This window comes from Tamandua tetradactyla, chromosome X (assembly GCF_023851605.1).
Source record: "Tamandua tetradactyla isolate mTamTet1 chromosome X, mTamTet1.pri, whole genome shotgun sequence".
NCBI classification, from domain to species: Eukaryota; Metazoa; Chordata; class Mammalia; order Pilosa; family Myrmecophagidae; genus Tamandua; species Tamandua tetradactyla.
In genome coordinates this window covers 129760682-129774787 of record NC_135353.1, presented here as the reverse complement: position 1 = coordinate 129774787, position 14106 = coordinate 129760682, and positions in this window count along the sequence as shown.

The following is a 14106-nucleotide window of genomic DNA, read 5'->3' as shown; positions in this document are numbered from 1 at the left end:
TACTGCTGTTAAACAAACATGAAACTATAAATGTTGGAGACGATGTAGAGAAATTGGAGTACTTATTCACTGGTGGTGGGAATGTATAATGGTACAGCCACTGTGGAGGACAGTTTGGTGGTTCCTTAGAAAACTAAATATCGAGATGCCATATGACTGGCATCATATACTAGGTACATACTCAGGAGAGCTGAAAGCAGTGACACGAACAGACATTTGCACACTGATGTTCATAGTGACACTATTCATAATTGCCCAAAGATGGAAACAGTCTAAGTGCCTGCCCATCAACCAATGAGTTGATAAACAAAATGTGGTGTATATATATACTATGCTGGTTTGAAACTATTATGTACCCCAGAAAAGCCATGTTTAATCCTGATTCAATCTTGTAGGGCCAGACCTATTGTTTAGAATGGAAACCTTTGATTAGATTGTTTCCATGGAGATTGACCCACTCAGTTGTGGGTGTGACCTTTTGGCTAGATTACTTCCACAGAGATGTGGCACCAACCAATTGTGGGTGTGGCCTTTTGATTAGAATGGAAGACCCATTCAAGATGGGTCTTCATTAGTTTACTAGAGACCTTTAAAAGGGGAAATATTTGGAGAAACCTCAGATACAGATGCAGACACAGACATTTGGAAATGTGGAAGCCCCAGGAGACACCAGGCTGAAAGGGCCAACAATTGCTTCAAAGCGAATAGACACACTGACATTTGAAGATGCTTGCAGTGCTGACAGAGAGCAGATGCCTAGACATGGACATTTGGAGATGCAGAGCCAGCAGATGTAGCCATGTGCTTTCTTATGAGATACTAAGAGAACCAGAACCCAGGGTTATGTCCTGGGGGAGCTAAGGGAAGGCCCATAAATGCTTAAAGAGGAAACCACTGGCATCAGAAGGTGGAATAACAGAACTGGGAACAAGAGCCTGCAGACACCAGCCATGTGTCTTCCCATGTGACATACATAGGCCTTTCTCAAGTCAATGTATCTTTCTTTGGGTGCCCTACTTTAGACTTCTTTATGGCCTTGGCACTGTAGACTTGTAATGTAATAAATTCCCTTTTAAAAAGCCATTCAATTTCTGGTGTATTGCATTCCTGGCAAATTTAACAAACTAAAACATGCATGATGGAATATTATGCAGCAGTAAGATGAAATGAGGTCCTAAAACATATGACAACATGGATGACCTAGAGGATATAATGTTAAGTGAAATAAGCCAGACACAAAAAGATAGATATAGTATGATTTTACTATTATGACTGGTAAAGAGAGAAAACTCCAAATTATACAGCCCAGGAAGAAAATCTGTACTCAAATATAGCAATGAACTAGATGTTGCATCTCTGCAACTAGAGTACACAAATGACTTCACAAGTAATGGCTTCCATATGTTTCACATTTTTAACATTGGCCATTCATAATAAAGATTCTATAAAAAATTGTTTAAACCACAAATAGGTTAAAGGAAAGGAGTCATTTTTACTGACTTGGTAAACAATATCACTTCATAGAAACAGCCTCAATTTGATGATGGATACATTAAAAATATGCTTTCAAAAATTTTTTTTGAGGGTACACGGGTTGTTCAGTGCTAGAATGCTTGCCTTCCATGCAGGAGACCTAGGTTCGATTCCTGGACCATACACCAAAAAAACAAAACAAAACAAAAAGGACTTTTTTGAGCTTGGGGTAACAGCAGGAACTCCTTTCCTGTAAAAAAAAAAAACTCATTTAAGAAATATGTTAATGGTTTCCCCAATTCTTGCTGGAGATATCTGGAGTTACTTCTAAGTCCTTATTTTAAAAAAATCCATGGAACTACACTACATTGGACCCTAAGTTATACCATGGACTTTAGCTACTAGTACAATTATAAAAATGTGCTATCATCAGTTATAACAAATGTTCCACACCAATGCAAGGTGTTGTTGGTGGGGTGGTGTTGTAGTTTGCTAGCTGCTGGAATGCAATATACCAGAAATGGAATTGCTTTTAAAAAGGAGAATTTAATCAGTTGCTAGCTCACAGTTGTAAGGCTAAGAAAATGTCCCAGTTAAAACAAGTCTATAGAAATGTCCAATCTAAGGCGTTCAGGGAAAGATACCTTGGTTCAAGAAGGCCAAAGAAGTTCAGGGTTTTTCTCTCTCAAGTGGAAGGACACATGGTGAACACAGTCAGAGTTTCTCTCTCATCTGGAAAGGCACATGGCAAACACGGTTAGGGTTCCTCTCTCATCTGGAGGGGCACATGACGAACACAGCATCATTTGCTAGCTTCTTCTCCTGGCTTCCTGTTTCATGAAGCTCCCCAGGAGGCATTTTCCTTCTTCATCTCCAAAAGTCACTGCCTGGTGGGCTCTGCTTCTTGTGGCTATGTCATTCTGCTCTGCTCTCTGGACCTTTGAAAACTCATAACAAGTTATTTGCTGCCAACATACAAAGGAGGTACAGTCATGGGATACATATACACATTTCCATCGGGAGGAAAGAACACAGGGGTCACTAGACCCATACAGTTTCGAAAACCTGCAGGGCAAAGTCCGTTAGATTTCAAAGTCTGAGAATCATTTATCTTCAGGGCTTCTGAAAGCAGCAGTCCCACCCTTTCCAAGGGCCTATGCAGAGGCCTGCGTCTTTCTGAACACCACCTTGGGGAACACTGGGGAGACCACTTTTTTCTCAGCTCCACCCTCCCAAGCATTGGGGCTGCACCTGGGCTCTCTGCCATCTCCAGGACACACACTAAACCCCACCATGTGGTGGCAGCCAGGCTCTCCTCAAACCTCAAGGAATGTGCTTCACCCTCTCCAAGGCCTGAGGCAGCATGATTCTTCCACTGCAATGATGTGGAATGCCCATCCTCTGCCTTTGGGGCAAACTCACCCTCTCCATGGGCTTGGGTAGGTCTACTCTCCTGGCTTGAGGCTTCTTGACTTCAGACCTCAGCCTCCATGGTTTTACCTCTGAAGTTATTTTCCCTTCAATGTGTCCCTTCTCTGAACCGCCCCCCCTCCCCCCAGTCCAGACTGGCAATGGCTCTGTTTATACAGGTCCCACATCACTCTCATTGGCTTTCTATGCAGTAGCCTTGGATCATGCCCATCAGACATAAGGAGTTTCCACAGATTCTTCCTAGATAACTCCATATCCAATCATGGCTTTCTCTGAAATGGCTGACTGTTTCCACATTTGGTCAAGTTCTCATGTGGGGCACTATTCTCTGGGATCTCCCTTCCAGGAAGCCCAGAATTCTCCAAAACATCAACTTCTGGTTTAATTGTACCCAAGGGTTCAGTTCTCAGCTTATCTCTTTCCTGTTGCATTTCACTATAAACTGTGAGGAGAAACCAGGCTGCACTTTCCATATCTAATTTGGAGATCTCTTTTGCTAAATATTGAAGTTCATGGCTTTTAAATGGCTTTTAATCTGCCATCCAGCCAAAGCCACTAGTCAGTTTTGCCAGATTATCTGCCATTTTAAAACAAGGCTTGTCTTCTTTCCAGTCTATAATAACACATGCCTTATTTCTGTCTAAGGCTTGATCAGAAGTGTCTTTAGAGTCCACATTTCTACCAACAGTCTCTTCAAAGCATTCTAGGCCTTCTCTATCAAGCTTCTCACAACTCTTCCAGAATCTTCCCCTTATCTATTTAAAAAGTCACTCCAACATGTTTGGTATTTGCAAACCCCAGCAACAGTACCCCACTCTCTGGTACCAAAATCTGTTCTAGTTTGCTAGCTGCCAGGATGCAATATACCAGAAGCAGAATGACTTTTAAAAGGGGGAATTTAATAAGTTGCTAGTTTATAGTTCTAAGGCTGAGAATATGTCCCAATTAAAACAAGTCTATAGAAATGTCCAATCAAAGGCATCCAGGCATCTTGGTTCAAGAAGGCCAATGAAGTTCATGGTTTCTCTCACAAGTGAGAAGGCACATGGTGAACATAGTCATGGTTTCTCTCTCATCTGGAAAGGCACGTGGTGAACATGGCATCATCTGCCAGCTTTCTCTCCTGGCTTCCTGTTTCATGAAGCTCCCCAGGAGGCATTTTCCTTCTTCTTCTCCAAAGGTTGCTGACTGGCAGACCCTGCTTCTCGTGGCTATGTCATTCTGCTCTGCTTTCTCTGAATCTCTTATTCTCCAAAATGTTTCCTCTTTTATAGGACTCCAGAAACTTACCAAGACCCACCCAAATGGGTGGAGACATGTCACCTCATCCAGTTTAACAACTCTTGACTAAATCACATCATCCAGGGAGATACAATTTCAAACATACAGTATTGAATAGGGATTATTCTACCTTTATGAAATGGGATTTAGATTAAAACATGGCTTTTCTAGGGGACATACATCATTTCAAACCAGCACAGGTGGTGTATGGGAATCCTGTATTTTGTGCATAATTGTTCTATGAACCCAAAATTTTTCTAATAAAAAAAGAAAAAACTTTAAAAATGTGTTTGAGCCCCTCTTTTTCTCCCAAATTATATGACTCAAACAGGACTCCACAGGGCATATAACTATACCTATTTGGAATTTACAACCCATATAGGACAGCTCAAGGCCAGTACTGCTTTTTCAGTTCTCAATGAGGATAGAGAATCCCTGATTCTATTTTCCATTTTTGATGGAGAATTATCCTTCAGAGTTTCACAGACTCTTTTTAAAATTGCTTTACATCTTAAATCTCTTTTCCAGGCTGAATAAGTTGAGATCCCTTTGATTTCTTTCTTTTGGTCTGAATTTTTAACTTTTCCAACACTTTTCATTTTGAAACAAGTAATGTTTGCTGTAAACTGAGGCAAATTTTTGCATGAAGAACACATTGCTATTGGAAATGACTTCAGTATCCACAAACTGGATGGCCTGGCCCCACCTCAGAGATTCTGATTCTGTAAGTCTGGGATGGGGCCCGAGAATTTGCATTTCTAACAACGTGATACTGATGCTTCAGGTCTGCAGATCAGCCTTTGAGAAGTGTCCTAGTTTGCAAGCTGCAAGAATGTGATATACCAGAAACAGAACAGCTTTTAAAAGGGGGAATATATTAGGTTGCAAATTTACAGTTCTAAGGCTGTGAAAATGTCCCAATTAAAGCAAGTCTATAGAAATGTCCAAATTAAGGCACCAACAAGAGCTTAGCTTCACTCAAGAAGGGTCGATGAAGTTCAGAGTTTCTCTCTCAACCGGAAAGGCACTTGGCAAACATGACAATGTCTGCTAGCTTTCTCTCCGTGTTTCTTATTTCATGATGCTCCCCTGGGGGCCTTTTCCTTCTTCACCTGCAAAGGACTCTGGCTGCTGGGCTCTTGTGGCTCTCATGGCTCTCTTGTAGCTCTGTGTCTCTCTCCAAAATGTTTCCTTTTATAAAAGATTCCAGTAAGCTGATCAAGACCCACCTGGAATGGATGGAGCCATATCTCCATGGAGATAATCTAATCAAGTTTTCAATTTATAGTGCTGAATGGAGATTAAAAGAAATGGCTGCCTCGACAAGATGGATCAGGATTAAAACATGGCTTTTCTAGGATGCATAATCCTTTCAAATCAGCACAAGGAGTTTGATTTAGGGATTCATATTCTATTAATACAATGGGAGCTTCATTACACCTTTAGCAGCCCTAAACCATTTCCTTGTACCTTCTGACTTGAAAGCGTGGAAGAAGATACAAATACATTATAAATTATGCCTTTTAAGGAAAGTGAAAGAAAAAAAATGTTCAAAAGCCCACGGATGGTAAGGTTAAGAGGTAAAAATTCCTGCCCTCAAAATTGTGAATATTTATTTGTTATTTAATTTGTTTATTAATAGGTTGTTTATTTAATAACAACCTAAATTTGTTATTTAGGTTGACTCCCAATGGTTTTCAGGTAAACTGGACTTAGCACCTTACTAGTGAAAGCTGTACTGTGAACACCAGGTCAGCCACCTTTGGGAAGGCAGGCAGCCTCTAGGGGCCTCTGTCCCTGACCTGCCTGACTGGCTACTCATGGATTAGACTTGGAGTCAGACAAAATCGTAGACCCATATGCCCTCTGATGTTGTTGGTATGGCATGAAGTTCTCCCTCTGACTTGTGCAAGGAACTTTGAAGAGTAAAAAAATAAAATATTTTCACAGCACAGCAAGCAAAAATGATAGATTTTCTTTTCGGCTTCCAGAAAAAGCAGAAAAGAGCATAGGAAGCAAAATTTAAATTATGAAAGGTAGAAAAGCTGGACAATGTATAGTTTTATTTTTTGATGTTTTAATCATTGCTTTTATGGAAGTTGGCAATCTGAGCTTGCCATCATCAGTCAGATGGAAATGTGATTCCCAGGGTTGCAATGTCTGCATAAGGGTTGGGCTCAGTTTGTGTAAAATATCATCTTTTTCCTAGGGAAAGTTCTTCAAACAATTTCTTAAAATAGAGATTTTTAATGGCACTTGAGAGATATAGCCATAATTTTCACAGTGATGAAAAGTGAAAGGATGGAGTTTTCAGAACATATTTAAAGAAGTGGATGGAATTTTGAGCACTGTTAAAAAAGATAAATTTCAGCTAAGCTAAAAGAATATGGGGGCTGGTATTATACTATCTCACAGGAAATGGGTATATGAAGGGTTAGCAGTGTCTTGAAATTATGTAGTTTGGTCAATTTGATTTTCAGGGAGTGGATTATTCAGCTTGTTGCTTATCTACATCAAAACTTAGTCCCAGTATGGCTTCTTTAGCTTGCTTTGCCTGCAATTAGTTAGTATGTGCTTTGGGAATGCCAAGAAACTTATTAGCTCCAGGAAAATATAATTACTAAGGTAAATCTGCAGTTGCTGCAAGAATGAATATGTCCCAAAGCCAGGCACCACTGGGTTTTATATCAGATGTGGTTTAGGAGTATTCAGTCTATAAAAATGCAGATAATCAGAAATGGAGTAGAATCTTCCCAGCATGTGGGATTTCCTTTTGGTCATCTTTGCACAGCCTTCTTTCAGTGGGCTACCTTCCTGTGCAAAATCCATTTAAGATTCGTAAACTGGGAAATGGAGAGCTGGAATTTATGTGCAGGTGCACACCACCGCAGCTCATGTGTGAACAACAATTGGGCTTCTACCACCACAGTTATCATTAACTGGTACTGTGAATTTCAGGCGAGTTCTCCAAATACTCCTTATGGGTCATAGGTAAAGACTGTTCCGTCCCCAGGAAATTGTTATATATGAGTGAGTAGAGGGTAGTAACAGAGGGTGATATTGGGTTGAATTTTAGCTATAAATAGAAACATGTTTTTCAGAAGGACCATTGTAAATTTAAATAGAAAATCCTTAGGAAAACGGACAACCTAAATTTCTCCTCAGAACATCTATTCCTTCTTCCCCATTAGTTAGGATTAGATTCAGTTGCATGTGACAAAAAATAATAGCAGTGTAAAAAGATAAAAGTAAAAAAAGTTTAAGGTTTCATTTTTCTCTTATGTGAAAGAACAGGCTGGCAGGTAGTTTCATTAGTTTATCGCGGTCATAGACTCCTGTCATCTTGAACTCAGCTGTGCTCAATATGTGTTTTTCACTAAGATGGTTGCTGAAGCTGCAGTTATTATATCCACCTTTGAGTTTGAAGTAAAGAGGAAGAGCCAAAAAAGGGCACATCCATTGCCAGCAAGTACCATTCCTGGAAGTTGCTCATGACTCTTCTACTTACTTCCCATTGGTCAGGAAACTTAGTCATCTGGACACAACTAGCTGTAAATGGGGCAGACAAATGTAGTCTTTATTCTGGGTGGACATGTACTTAGCTAAAATCAAATGACTCTATTATTAAGAAAGAAAAGGAGAATGCATATTGAGAGAGTTAACAGGGACTTCTGGTGGATCAAGATGGTGGCATAAGATGCTCCAGTGTCCTATTCCTCCACAGAATCTTTGAACACCTGGCAAAGGTGGCAGAGACATTTTCCTCAAAACTTCAGAAAACAGTTAAAGGGTGGCAGTGGCTGGGTGAGTGCCACGTCAAGTAAATGCAGCTTTAAAGTAGAAGGAAACACTCAGGGTGTCCTTATTGGCCACTTCCCCACCCCTCCCTGGTATGGTGTGGAGTTAGCCTGTGCTACAATTGTGGATCCTTTCCCTGTTCTGGAGGGAGCAGAGCTATCCCTATGCACATACTGTCATGCCTGTATGCTGCTGCTAATCTACTGGGTGGTAGCCAGAAACTCATCTCTGGCTCACCCTCCCAGAACTTGCCCTGCAGGCAGAAGGAGCTTGCAAAGGGTTGAAGACCTGTAAAACACAAGTAAATCAGCTTGGGGCAAAAGAATACCAGCTTTAGAAATACAATAGAGCTCTTCAGATGGCGAAGGGAAGTCTATTTCATAGGCAGTACAATCAGATTCCTGTAAATGGGAAAATTCCAAGGAGCACAAGCAATCACAAGCTCAGGAAAAGACACAGGCTCAAAAAAGACAGAGAGGACCCTGAGCTTTGCTTTTGATCTTCATAGGAGGGCTAAAATCTGATGGAGAGCATCAGCTAATGCAGTCAATACACAAAGACTGTGAAAGTGTTTTTTGCCTTGGTTTGTTTGTCTTTGTTGGTTATGGACACTTAAGGAAATCTCTGTCATATCATTACCTTGATACAAACTTGAGGTACAGAAACCTCAAGGAGTTAATCCCACAGTTAACACATTAAAATATTAAAATGTGCAGTGTCCAATGAAAGATTATAAAGCAAACAAATAAAAAATAGGAAATGATGGCCTCTCCAAAGGAGCATGATAAACATTCAGAAATGATCAGTGAAGAGGACAAGACTATGAACGTGCCAGGCAAATATTTTAAGGAAATGATCTTTAATATATGCTCAAGGAGACAAAGAAAACACAGAGATCTAAAGGATATCAGGAAAATGATTCATGAACAATACAAGGAACTCAATAAAAAGACAGAAATTTTAAGAAGAAAGCAAATGGCAATACTGGAGTTGAAGACCACAATGACTGAAGTAAAAAAAAAAATCCTTAGAGAATTTCAGCAGCATACTGGAGTTGGCAAAAGAAAGAATCAGCGACATCAAAGACAAAACACTTGAAATGATTCAGGCTGAGGAGCAGAAAGAAAAAAGAATGAAAAGAAAAAGAGCCTATGAGACCTGTGAGAGAGCATCAAGCATATCAACATATGCATTATAGGAGTCACAGAAGGAGAAGAAAGAGCAAAGATGGCAGGTAGGATGTTTAAAGAAATAATGGCACAAAACTTGCCAAATTTAATGAGAGACATGAATATACACATTAAAGAAGCTCACCAATCCCCCAAAAGGATCAACTCAAAGAGAACCATGCTCAAACACATAGTCAAACTGTTGGAGGCCATGGTCAAGGAGAGAGTTCTTAATTTTGCAAGAGAAAACCAGCAAGGGAACCCCAATTTTCATTAGGGATCATGGAGGCAAGAAGGCAATGGGAGGAAATATTTAAAGAGCTGGAAGGAAACATTTGCCAACCAAGAATTTTATATCTGGAGATACTGTTTTTCAAAAATGAGGGAGAGATTAAAAGATTCCAAGATAAACAAAAGCTGAGGGAGTTCATCACTACTCTGCCTGCACTACAACTTATACTAATGTGAGTTATTCAGACTGACAGGAAAGGATACTAGACAGTGGATTGAAGCAGCATATAGAAAAAAAGACCTCCAGTAAAGGTAAACATATGGATAATTATAAATCCCTATATTATTATATGACATTTTTGGTATATAATTTCACCTTTTACTAATTAGAGGTTTTAAAATACAAAATAATAAAAGTTATGAGAAATCTATGGTTATGGAATGGTTATAGAATACAATTATAAAGATATAGTTTTAATAAGTACAACGAAAAAGTGGGGGACGTAGGGGTATAGGAGGTATGTAGGTGTGCTATTCAAGTTAATTTGCTATAAAATCAAACATGATAGTTATAGATTTAGGATGCTAAATTTAAACCCCATGGCAATCACAAAGAAAATATCTGAAAAATATATACAACAGGAAATGAAAAGGGACCTAAAATGGTGCACGACAAAAAAACTAAATAAATATTAGAGTAAGCATTAATAGAAGAATTCAGGGACAAAAAAAAGGTATAATACTTACAAAGACCAAATAGTAAAATGGCAGAAGAAAGTCCTGCATTATCAGTAATTACTTTAAATGTGAATGGATTAAACACTCCAGTCAAAGGGGAGAGATTTGCAGAATGGATTAAAAAAGCATGACCCAACTATATACAGGAGACTCATCTTAAATTCAAAGACACATGTAGGTTGAAATTGAAAGGATGGAAAAAATATGCCATGCAAATAGTAACCAAAATAGAGCTAAGGAAGCTATACTAATATTAAATAAAATGGACTTTCAGTAAAAATTGTTACAAGGGACAAAGAATGTCACTATATACTGATAAAATGGTCAATTCAACAAGGAAACATAATGATAAATATATATGCACCTAACAGCCAAGCTTCCAAAATATGTGAAACAAATATTGACAAATTTGAAGGGAGAAATTGATATTGTAACATATTTTTAATAATGCACTAATGCAAATTTTTAATAATAGGGAAAAATGAGTGTGTGGGGGGGAGTGTATGGGAACTCTGTTTTTTTGGCATGATTTTTCTATAAACCTTCAACTTCTCTAATATAAATAAATAAATAATGAATGAGTGAATAAAAGAACAAAGCTCAAAAAGTAAATTGCATTCTAACAGACACTATTCTGCATTTTTATGGAGAAACTAATTTGCACTATCATCAATTTTCTACAATTTGCAGAGTTATATAAAAACTCAAAGGCAATGAATGGTGGAGATAACTCTGAAGGGTACACTGGGCAAGAAACTTATTTTCTTTTCTATTTCAAAGACTTTTATATTTCCTGTCCTACAAAGTGGCTTTGGGCCTATGGTTATTCCTTGAATTCAGGGCATTGGGAAAAGAGAGAAGAGGAAATAATGCCATGGAAGGGAGACAATAAAGGAGACCAGTTTTGCCCTTACTTTGATATGTAGGGGCAATGTATAATATATGACCATCACTGGTAAAGCTGTGTTGCTTTAACTTTACTAAAAGGTAAGTAGTGTGTGACAGACTATTAGCTATCACTTTTTAATGTTTATTTAAAAATTTTTTTTATTAGAGAAGTTGTAAGCTTATAGAAAAATCATGTATAAAACACAAAGTTACCACATACTCCCCTTACATGTGCTGCTTTCCCTATTGTTAACACTTTGCATTAGTGTGGTACTTTTTTTAGAATTGATGAAACAAAATTATTAGAAGAATACTTTTTAACTATAGCCCATAGATTACATTAGGGTTCACTGTGTGTATTGCAGAGTCCTTTAGATTTTTAAAATTTTATTTATGTAATATATATACAACCTAAATTTTACCCTTTTAACCACATTCAAATATATAATTCAGTAGTGTTAATTACATTCACAATGTTGTGCTACCATCACCACCATCTATTTCCAGAAATTCTCCATCAGCCCAAATATAAGGTCCATACCAATTAAACATTAACACCCCATTCCCTACCCCACCCTAGCCCCTTGTAACCTGGATTCTAGTTTCTGACTCTATGAATTTGCTTATTCTAATCATTTCATATCAGTGAAATCATACAGTATTTGATCTTTTGTGCCTGGATTATTGCACTCAACATGATGTCTTCAAGTTTCATCCATTTTGCATATATCAGAACTTCATTCCTTTTTACAGCTGAATAATATTTAATGGTGTGTATACACCACATTTTGTTTACCCATTCATCTCTTCATAGACAGTTTGGTTGCTTCCATCTTTTGGCAACTTGTGAATAGCAAACATCAGTGCACAGATATCTCTATGAGTCCCTACTTTCAGTTCTTTTGGGTATGTACCTAGAAGTGGGATTGCCAGATTATATCATAATTCTGTACTTAACTTTCTGAGGAACCACCAAACTGTTTCCCATACCACAGCAGCTGCACCATTTTATGTCCCCACCAAGAAAGAATGAGTGTTCCTATTTCTCCACATCCTCTGCAACATTTGTTACTTTTCAATTTTTAAATAGTAGTCATTCTATTGGGTGTAAAATGGTATCTCAGTGTGGTATTTACATGCATTTCCCTAATGGCTAATGATGTTGAGCATCTTTTCATGTTTTTATTGGTCATTTGTATATGCTCTTTGAAGAAATGCCTATTCAGATATTTGCCCATTTTTAAATTGGGTTACCTGTCTTATTTTTGAGTTGTAGAATTTCTTCATATATTCTGGATGTTAAAGTTTTATCAGATATGTGGTTTCCAAATATTTTGTCCCATTGTGCAGGCTATCATTTTATTTTCATGATAAAGTCCTCTGATGCTCAGAAGTTTTAAATTTTGATCAGATTCCATTTTTCCATTTATCTTTTTTGTTTGTTGCTTATGCTTTGGGTGTAAAGTCTAAGAAACCATTGCCTAAGATAAGCTCCAAATTTCTTCTTGGAGTTTTACTGTCCTGGTTCCTATATATAGGTCTTGAGATCCATTTTTGAGTCAATTTTTGTATATGGTGTAAGATAAATGTTCACATTCACTCTTTTGCTTGTGGATATCCAGTTTTCCCAGCACCATTTGTTGAAAATACTATTCTTTTCCTGTTGAGTGGACTTAACACCTTTGTCATAAATCATTTGGCCATATCTCTGCAGGTCTGTTTCTGAACTATCAATTTGACTCCATTGGTCTGTATGTCTATCCTTTTGCTAGTACTATGCATTTTGATTACTATAGTTTTGCAATAAATTTTAAAATTATGGTGTGAGTCCTCCAATTTTGTTCTTTTTCATGATGGCTTTGACTACTTGGAGCCCCTTACACTTCTGTATAAGTTTGATGTTCAGCTTTTCCATTTTTGCAAAGAATGCTTTTGGAGATTCTGATTAGGATTATGTGGAATCTGTAAATTATTTTGGATAGAATTAACATCCTAATGATTTTTAGTCTCCAATCCATGAACGTGGACTGTCTTTCCATTTATTTAGGTCTTCTTTGATTTCTTTTAGCAATGTCTTGTAGATTTTTGTATACATGCCCTTGATTAAATTTTATTCCTATATAAAATAAATATGATTATTTTAGTTGCCATTATAAATGATTTTTCCTGGATTTTCTCTTCAGATTGTTCATTACTTGTATATAGATGCACTACTGATTTTTATGTGTTTATCTTGTATCCCTGAACTTTGTTCTATTTTTTCGTTAGCTTTAGTAGTTTTGTTGTGGATTTCTCAGAATTTTATATGTATAGGATCATGTCATTTGAAAATAGAGAATGTTTTATATAGCAATTCAGTTTTAGTTTTCAGTCATCCACCTATGAGTATGATGTTAGCTGTGGGTTGTTCATATATGTCCTTTATCATGTTGAGGAAATTTCCTTCCATTCCTAGTTTTCTAAATATTTTTATCAAGAAGGGGTCCTGGATTCCTATATAATAACATGTTCCTGTATTTTTTTAAAAACTTTTTTATTGTATAGTATAACATATATACAAAGCAAAGAAATTTAAAAAATAGTTTTCAAAGCACTCTTCAAAAGTCGTTATAGGATAGATTCCAGAGTTTGTCATGGATTACTGTACATTCCTCTCATATTTTTTCTTCTAGCTGCTCTAGAATATAGGAGGCTAGAGGGCTTAAATACTTTTTTATTATTACAATCAATTTTTTTCCTTCTTTTTTTGTGAACAATAGCATATGTACAAAAAAGCAATAAATTTCCAAGCACAGTACCACAATTAGTTGTAGAACACATTTCAGAATTTGACATGGATTACAATTTCACAATTTTAGGTTTTTACTTCTAGCCGCTCTAAAATACTGGATATTAAAACAGATATCAATTTAATGATTTAGCATTCATATTCATTTGTTAAGTTCTATCTTCTATGTATAATTCCACCATTACCTTTGATCTTTCCATACCTCTCATTGAGGTTGTTTAGGCTATGGCAATTCTAAATTCTTGATATTGGAAGGGTCTGTCACTAATATGGGGTAGGGAGTTGGGACTATCTGATGTTCTGGAGAGG